The sequence below is a fragment of the Hippocampus zosterae genome, chromosome 9 (assembly GCF_025434085.1).
Source record: "Hippocampus zosterae strain Florida chromosome 9, ASM2543408v3, whole genome shotgun sequence".
Taxonomy (NCBI): domain Eukaryota; kingdom Metazoa; phylum Chordata; class Actinopteri; order Syngnathiformes; family Syngnathidae; genus Hippocampus; species Hippocampus zosterae.
In genome coordinates, this window is record NC_067459.1 from 15754556 (window position 1) to 15763894 (window position 9339).

Here is a 9339-nt window from a genome sequence, read left to right on the forward strand (position 1 = left end):
TAATCCACAAGATGTCTGTTTGGAAAGTTTTTTTTTTTTTTTTTACAAATCATCCAGTTTATGCAAAAGTACCCCCCCCCCCCCCAACAAAAAAAGAATAGAACTGACCCTCCTCAATAGGTTTTTCTATGCCTAAATTAGAGGTTCAAACTCTCTCTCTCTCTCTCTCTGTCCGTCTCTCTCGCCAATATAAAATTACTGCCACCTACCGCACTGGAGTGGAACAGTATCACACTGATTTTGGTTTTCTTTTTTGAACCAGTCAGAGTTGTCAAAACCATCAGAACCAGTTTGTTCTGCTTTGGTGTTAAATGCCATTCTCATCCTCTCTGTGGCATAACATCATTAATAAGTAAGACCGGCTCATATTTAATAGTGTTGCTTAAATACAGTATTTTTTAACCAGTAAAGCATAACTCACAGATACACCAAAAGCAGCCGGGAAAATAGATCATATTTCATGAGTATTAATAATACAGTGCATTGGGTAACATTAGAATGACAAATCAGTTGTCATTACAGTAACATTCTTTTGCTATTTCTTCCTCCACTCTCTCACACACAGTCAGCGCAGTCAATGTTGTTTTTAAAGTCATATTTCCCATATTGACATATTTCTGTAACTGCTCGGCTCTGCTGCGGTTTTTCTTCACCGCAAGGGCCAGTTGGGGAGAGTCCCTGCAACTATTTCCATAAAGAACTTGACTGTTTGACGATCAAAGAATGTCAAACACCGGTTGGACAAAATGGACAGTTTAAAAAAAAAGATTATGCACATGCACATGTGCAAAATGCCAGAATTACCAAACATTAACATACACATGCCTGCGTATGAGAGAAACACCGGCACATGCAAGCACAGACATGTCGCCTGCAGAAGTGAACGTACACAGATGTTCTGCACATTTAACCCTTTGGGGTAAAGAACTGTTTTTCCCCCCTTAAAGTTGGATGAATACGATAATTAATGACATGGTTTCTTTAGTCAGCACAACCCATGCTATTTTTATTATTTTTTTAAATATCACACTCTGGTTTGGAAATATGATCACGTCGAGTGAAGCCAAAAGAAACGAGAAAAATTGAGTTTCGATTCAAGTGACACACAAATCTTGATCAAAGTGTCAAATACTTTCCAGGCATCGCGGTGTAGATAATCCTGATGGGGTTCATCATGTTGGGGGTGGGGGATGGGGGGGGGGGGCAAATAATCAAGTGGAAAATTCTGCCAGTTCACACAAGCTGAAGCGTCACCGAGAGCTGCAATTGACCTTGAAGAACGAAGTAAATACAGGACAGAGACTCTCTCCACAGATGTAGTCTTTGGGTCACTCAGGTTTACTCTTTTACAGAATCAAATCCAAAAAGACTAAAAAGTCAAGTATGAAAGCCAGATGTGTCAAAAGCTTTGCCATGAAGGGGGAAGAAAAAAAAAAGAAATCAAGTGTTGAAAGCTGAAAAAAAAAGATGGCAAACGAGAGCATGAGGAACACAGAGGAAGGAGTTCCAAGCATCTGGCTGGCCATGTGTAAGAGTGGAGTGCTATTAATTAGAGGCGCACTGGAAAGTGGATTAATAGGAGAAAGAAGGGACTGTGGTGAAACAGCATGGGGGCAACAAGAAAGCAGACAGAGTCGTTACCGAAAGCAAACATAAAAAAAGAAAGAAACACTTTTAGTTCGGCTAATAAACGATGAAATAATGTACGACCGAGCCAAAGCCTGGTTTCTTTCGCTCTAATGAGTACCCCCCCCCCACCAACCACCGCCTCCTCCGCCTCCACACTTTGCCTCAGGGGGAATACACCTTGGGTAGGGCAACAAAAGTGGCGCTGTGTCTCCGGGCCTCCGGGCCTCAATGCTGCTTTTATGAGCGCAGGCTGGGTCAGGTCAGACTGGGTCACCTGGTCCCGGTCCCGCTGACACACACGCACACATATGCGCACAAACTGGTGCTGCCTTTTTTTTCTCCCTTTCCCCAGACAATGGGGATTAAAAACAGGTTTCGTGTAAAAACGATGAATGGGGCTTTCCATCGGATTGTCTTTTCCAACAAGTTGCTACATAAGTTACCATCAGTTCTGCTTATTTTCACTCGATTTCCACATCTAAACAGTTGAAATGACATAAACTTTTTCAATCACATGTTCCGCTGTTGGTGAGGCGAGTCATCTGGATCTAGTTATCCTTTGTAAATGGGACTGGATTTTTATAGTTTTTCCAAATCAGCTTGTGGTTACAGTTATGAAACACACACACACACACACAGTCATTACTGAGAGTCACACCGGTAACGTGTCCCGACCACCGTTTCATGGTGATTTCATTATCGTCCACTTCCACACAAAAATCCCCAAACAGCAGAAAAACAATTGAGTCTGCAACACAACATCAGAGCACATTTCTAGCCAAAATGAGTGAAAAACACATTTAAGTATGCTACTTTTCATTTGTCTGGCACAAGCTTCTGACCAAAGCGGGCCCTCATGGCAATTTCGAGTTTAGTACCTTAGCCACTTAGAAACGCAGACATGGCGAGTAAACGCTTTCGCTGCCAACCCTTCAACTTCCATGTCAGGGCTCATTAGCGGACATTTAGAACGATTGGCACAGTTTTTAGCTTTGTTTATCTTAGCTAAAAGATGGAGTACCTTTAAAAAAAAAAAAGGTTTTCCCACCTCAAAACGTGTATTTGACTTGCTTTGATGGATACGCACATTTAAACACATGCTCCGAAGGAAAAAAAAAAAAGAAGCCAATGCCAGTTCATGAACATGCTGCACACAAACTCATCACATCTGTGTTACAACATCACATCTTGTAATAAACATTGTTTGATCGTGTTATTGTGCTGCAAGTTTGTACAAAAACTGCTCACAAAAAACAAAATGGAAGGTGTTCACACCCGGGAACCAAAATAATGTCGGGCAGTTGTGTTCTGTTTAGCACACAGTATTTACCGTTTCCATGGTCAGTATTCTTGAATTGAACCAAAATAACTTATGAACCATTTCGCGGCACCCGCCATTTTGGTTCCGACCGCAGTGGAACTAGACAAACACAATTGTGACTTTTGTGTGACAACAAGTATGGAAAGGAAAGAGTACACAAAGGCAACTTTTTTTCCTCAACCTGTCTTTTTGTCATTTACACCACGCCACAGCCCAATGTTCATGACATATAATATTTGATTTCCGCCAGTGATTACTGCGTCGCCCTACAAACTGCGCCACGAAAAGCAGAAGAATGTATCTCAACCACTTTGTGGGAAAAGCAAGTTTCCGACCACTGCAAGCAATTAAGGGGAACACCATGACATTAAAGGTGACACAAATACACTTTAAAACGCTACAAATTTCTGCTTTAAAACATACTATTCCTAATAAATACTGTCTGAGCTCTAAGAATAGTTTTATGACGCAGACATCATTGGTGGAAGCTTCAGTACGGCTACCCTGAAATAAACAGTAAATCGCTGCACATTAAAAAAAAAATATATATATATATATCCTAACCACCACCTTTTCATCAAGACTTTCACATAATACCACAGACTTCCTCACCAGTTCTCTGACCAAAATACAATTTTAAATATAGACAAACTACGTGCCGTGAATAGATTTCATATTCAGGGTAAGACACACCCAACTCAACATGTATTGTATGTCAATCAGTTATGACACGCCTGCTTGGCCATCATTGGCTGCAGATGATCACATGACATTGCTTGTCCAATCAGTGCTGTGGGAAATTTAGTTCTCTTCGTTGTCAACGTGTGACTATCGTGATAGTAAGTCGTTCAATTTTTTTTTTTTAAGTATACTTATCCCTTGAAATTGGATTAACTTTTTTCTTGTTTTTAATAAATGCGTTTTTTAAAAGATCTTGGAATATGTGAAATGTGTTCGGTGAATGTGCATATGAACTGGTTGGTTCGGTACCTCGGAAAAAGGTTAAGAACCACTGCTGTAGAGTTTATACTTGAGCTGTTCTGCAACTTTGACACACTCATCAACACAACTACCTTTACATACCCCACCGCCCCCCCCCCCCCCTCCCGTTTAGGGCACATCGTAGAACACGACGCCAAACAATGACAATAAACCAATTTCACGTGACTTTGGTTGAAGTGGTGAAATGGGTTTGGCGGAATGCAGACGTGACGCTCGGCAATGCTCGGATGGGTTCCGGTGGTTATACAGTTGAGCCGATGGGAACAAATTCTCTGCTTCTTCTCTGCACAATGGCGGCCTTTATGTCGTTTGATCATGTGGTTGATTAATAGTCAATGTTATGGATTACATGGTGATGTGCCAAAGTGTCTACGTCCCAAAGTGTGAGAGACTTTTGGAACTGGGATCTTAAAAGAAACGCATTGAACTCGAAACCTCAATATTGTTGTTTCTCGACCTTTAAATTGTGGTTATTATCCAAAGTTTAAGGCAAAGAACGGCATGTTTAATCTCATTGGATGAGTTGCTTCCCGTATCTCACTTTGGTCCTTTTGGTTTGTGCTTGTCAACTGTGGACTATTTTTTTAACTTTGAAATCAATTCGTGCAACAGTAGCAACGTTCCATTTTTGAAAGACTGACTTACGGTACATTCATGGAAGAAATTATGAGACCACGTTTGCTTCTCCAGTTTAGTGTTCATTTTAAATGCCGGGTACAAGTCAAGCTACATTTGCTTGGACAAACAAAATGATGACAAATAAAAAAGCTCATGAAGGTTTCTTTGAATTAAAATGTCAAACCATCTTCTATGGTTGAACAAAAATCATGGAAGTGTAAGTTCTTATATCAATAGCTATGGGATTAAACTGCCAAAACGTGGGCTTTTAGGCATTTCATGTTTTATTTTGTGTTCGTCGGTCACATGGTACACCTGTCAGGCAATAAAGTGGACAAGAAATTGAAAAAACAAAGTTTTCTCAAATCTGTTCTATTATTAAAGATGCTAAGCTAATAGCCATGCATTTGGGAACATACATGATATTTAACTCATTCAGTACCAGCCAATTCTGAAAAGACGTTTAAAAATGTCTTTGGGAGTGAATGAGTTAATTTCTATTGTATAAAAGCTACATGTAAGGCAGCACTCACTTAGTCCAGGGCCACATTTTAAAAACCACACTTTTAAAATTTAAAAACAAATGGCGCCTTACCCTCAGAGAGAACCACAAAAAGCCAATCAAAGAGGGAAAAAAAAAACGATTATGAAATAACATTTAAACAAAGGGGAAAAAATGAGTCAATATTGCAACCTCAACCACAATCAAATCTGCCATATTTTAAGATACGGGCAAAATGGGTGGGAGGTTTAGCCAACATCCCACAATACCACAATAGAGACAAATGCCCCCTTTCCCATGAACCACTCGGCTCACTGCGGCTGTCATCACAATTGACACTTTTCCATTGACAAAAGCAAGCACGACAGAGCCTGTAGCATGTTAGCATCTGGATGCCTAAAACCGCTGCTGGTTGCTTAGTGGTCGAGCAGATTTGGCATTTCCAATGCAAGAATTGGCACAACGTGGCTTGAAAGGACAAAAACAGAGTGAGGTTTGTGCGCTGTTGCTAGGCCTTGGTTTTGGAAGATCGCTCGTTATATATACCCCACGGTCTCCTGTACCAGTCGGCTTTCTTGCTGCCCTATGTTCCGACAAGGCCCACGTAGGATGCTTCCAAAGTGCCCGTCATGCTGTTTTGGTGGGTCCTTTCGACTCGTTTTTAAATTTTATTTATTATATATATTTTTAAGGCAGTGTTGTCGGATTTTTCTGCAGTACAGTGGACCGGCAACTCAGGGTTGCAATTTGTATTTTGTAATTTTTTTTTATTTTTGTTTTCACCCCACATACATAGCTAAGAATTTCAGCTCCAAACGTTGCAATTTTTTTCCTACACAGCACACATCCAATGTAAAGATGATGAATGTTTCAATGTGATCATTTCAAATATTTGGCACGTCAAATTGACTCAAAATAGGCTATTGCTACACTTCATTACCCTGGGAAGGACTTTGATAAATGAGCTCCGCATTATCTTTTTTTTTTTTTTTTAAACACTGAATGCGACATAAATCAAGCACTCATGGCAAAAACAGGACTACTTGGATCTTGGAATTACACAGTGTAAATGGGGATGATGTGGATGAGCGTGATGTTTTATAAAACACACAATGTTGTCATTATGTGGAGTCAAGCCTGTGGGCTGCTCGAGGTCTCGAGGTCGACGCCGGGGTCAGCTTCTGTAGCTCCAGGCCTCGTAGTCTGGCCATGGGTCAGGCCTAATTGAGGCATTTGGTAGGCAGCTTTTCATTTAGTATTTAAGTGAAAAGTGAGTCTAAAACCCCCCCAGCCCCCCACCTCCCACACGCTCACACGCAGTGTGGCTCTAGATAGAAGATTAGAAGTGTGTTTTGAAGGACTTGTAGCCAGTGCTGAGCAGAGAACATCCTCAGGCCACAATTGAACACACATTGTGAGCTGCTTTCAATGTACTGGCACGCACAAAAAAATAAAATAAAATAAAGCAGCAATTCAAGTGACTTCCAAATCTCTGAAGCCAATTATGCACGCATGACTCTCACAATATCTCTCAAAATAATTCCACGGACAATATGTCATACTGTGCAGAACAAGAAAACACTTGGTGGGTTCTTTCTGCTTATCGGGAGAATAATAAACAAGAAGACAACTGCTGACCAAACGTTGGACATTTTGGATTGAGACGGATGAGTCTGAAAGTCGTCGTGGCTTAAGGGGGTCACTGTTGAAAATCGTAGACGACAACGATTGCCGCGGGGTTAAATAATGACATCCAACACACCCAAAGCGATTTGATCAGACACCAATAAAACAGTCTGAAGGAGTTTCCATGCTACAGAGTTTAACCAACAACAGATGCATCCAACTTGACTTTCTACAGCTTAAAGGGGGATCACTTTATGGTTCAGTTGACAATGGCAGATGTCTACAGATACGGAAAATCAACTGCAAATGAAAAATGACCAGCTCAGGGGCCCTCAAGAGGCGGACTTTTTGTGGCGATCCCAACAGACACGCCAGCAAACGTATGAGCGCGAGTCTGCACCCACGTGACACGTCTCAGCCAATGAAATTGTCCTTTCTTTGCGAGGCGCGTGAGAGGATGTCAGCGAGGCAAGTTGAGGGTAACCAGGTAATGTTGTGCTCTTTAGTTATAGGGCAGTTATTTTCACACTAAAGAAGGCGCAAAAGTGTCAGTGGGGAGAAGGCACTTATTTGCAACTTACTCTTACTCGTCAATCATGCAGTATTTATAGAGTACAGGCAACATGAAGGACTTTGTGTGCAAAAAGCAACACGACGCAAAGCGATTGGACACGTCCTCGTGATATCGAGAGCAGACTATTTGGACTTATGCAACTGCGTGGACGGAAACCAGTTTGCTTCACCTTCAGGAGGCAATGAGAGACCAAACGTGTACAGTTATAGGAGATCGACTTGGCCGTTGTTATGGTCGTCGTGTGAACCATCAAGTTAGCGTATTCGGGCAGTCTGACGGCACATAGCCTGCAGCCGACTTTCTCACCTGAAGTACTCGACTTGAGGCTGAGCTCACCCGAACCGGTGTTGTCATTCTCTAAAAGTCGCTAAAACAACATCATCCATTTCAGTACAAGCTTAATCTTTCAGCATCCGTGTATCACAGAGGTCAGGCATGCGCATCCATCACTGGCGCAAAGCGGGACGCGCTAACACCCATGTAAGACTTCATCCGCTCACATGGAGCGGCCCTCAAGTGCCGTGCAGTTTTCCTTCCCCTCCTTCAATGTTTCTTTTTTTTTTTTTTCCCTGGTCTCAATTAACGAGGTCCTCAGGAAACCCAACCTCGGCGCTCGTGCTGTCCCAAACAACACCCAAACAGAGAGAGAGAGAGAGAGAAAGCGGGACATTTCACTCATGCTCTGACATGCCCGTCTTTTCTTACACAGCGCTGATTCAAGTTTGAAAGGAAAATTCGGATCAAGCGAAAAACAAGACGACGAGTCAAACTTACCAGATGTCTGATGGGAGTCCAGCGCAGTCTGCCTGTTTTTTTTTTTCTTTTACTTTTACTAGGGTGTAAGTCAGAGAAGGACTGAGCGGAGCTTGAATTCAAAAGTTGTGAAGTTTCACTCAAGCCGACGACTGACTTTAGCCTTTTGCATTCCGCCTCCCTCTCCTTTTTTCTCGTCTCGAGCTCTCTCTCTCCCTCTCTCTCTCTTGAAGTCATACTGCGCTTTGATTCACAAACCCTGCCTCTGGTCACGTGATCCAAAACCTCAAATATACAGTGCATATTTTTTGCCAGCCACAGAATGCCCGAAGGAAGGGAGAACGGGGTCCGCAAGGCTTAGGTTTCACTGCGCTGCCCACTGCCTCCACATTTTTTTTTGGGGGGGGAGCCTTTGTCTCATAGCATGTTTGACTTTTTACCTATATGCCGCATCAGCAAACACTCTTATCAATATAAGAGTTATAAATTTGGACTCTAGCTCTTGAGGGGGGCTGTCCAAATATAGTCCGCAGCTGACACGGTCGCAGAAATCAAACAGTCATTAGCGAACATGAACACACAAACACATTTGCCAAACAGGGCCGCACACCTTTGGGGGTATCAGTATCAGCCCATGTACGACTACTACAGTACACTGTGTTGACGATGCCTTGACTTAAAACCCGCTAGCCGGCAAATGTGGAAGTCCAAGGGGGCCTAGAATCATTCATGAGACACATTGGGCATGATTGAGATGAAATTAAAAACAAAAATCTCAAGATAAATATGCCCGTGTGGGAAAGAGCCATCGTGTCTTGACATAAAAGTCGTGAGAGCTTCAGATAATAAGATGGGAGTTTGTCAAGCTTCACTCATTTTACAAATTCAAGCAAACATTCTGTCTCGTTTTCCAGCTGTGGTAATTTACATTCACTATTTGATGCCTCCTCGCAACGACTTCCTTCATTTAAGTAGATTCAATTGTATCGATATTCGGTGTACATAGAGTCGAGCGTACGTATCGTAAGAATGTTGGAGGAATCCGGAATACATGATGAACGCAAAGGAAGAACTCGCACATTCCACAAAGAAACACCAAAGATGAGATTCAAGTGCAGTACTTCTGATTTGTGGGGCATCCACGTTCATTAAATGGATTCCCAGCTGAAGCTCGTAATGTTTGGTCGCGGTGTAATATGGTACATCAAAAAATAGAAAAAAATCGACATGATTCATAGGTTGTGTGGGTGCTTGATTTCTTTGAACTACTGTATGTATGGGCGATCAGCTCTCATCTTGTCAGTCTTTACGCCC

At 42.1% G+C, this 9339-nt stretch overlaps 1 protein-coding gene across 2 annotated transcripts in view; it reads right to left on the bottom strand.

The window, feature by feature from the left end:
• Positions 1-8274, bottom strand: part of LOC127607665 (retinoic acid receptor gamma-A-like) — a 33054-nt gene extending 24780 nt beyond the window's left edge. Inside the window, exon 1 of one of the 2 annotated variants that reach the window (XM_052076217.1) lies at positions 8047-8274. The gene's annotated coding sequence lies outside the window, so the exon portion shown is untranslated. Of the gene's footprint in view, positions 1-7578; positions 7598-8046 lie in introns of those variants that run through there. The other variant, XM_052076221.1, reaches the window with a different exon arrangement.
• Between the last annotated feature and the right edge of the window lie 1065 nt (positions 8275-9339).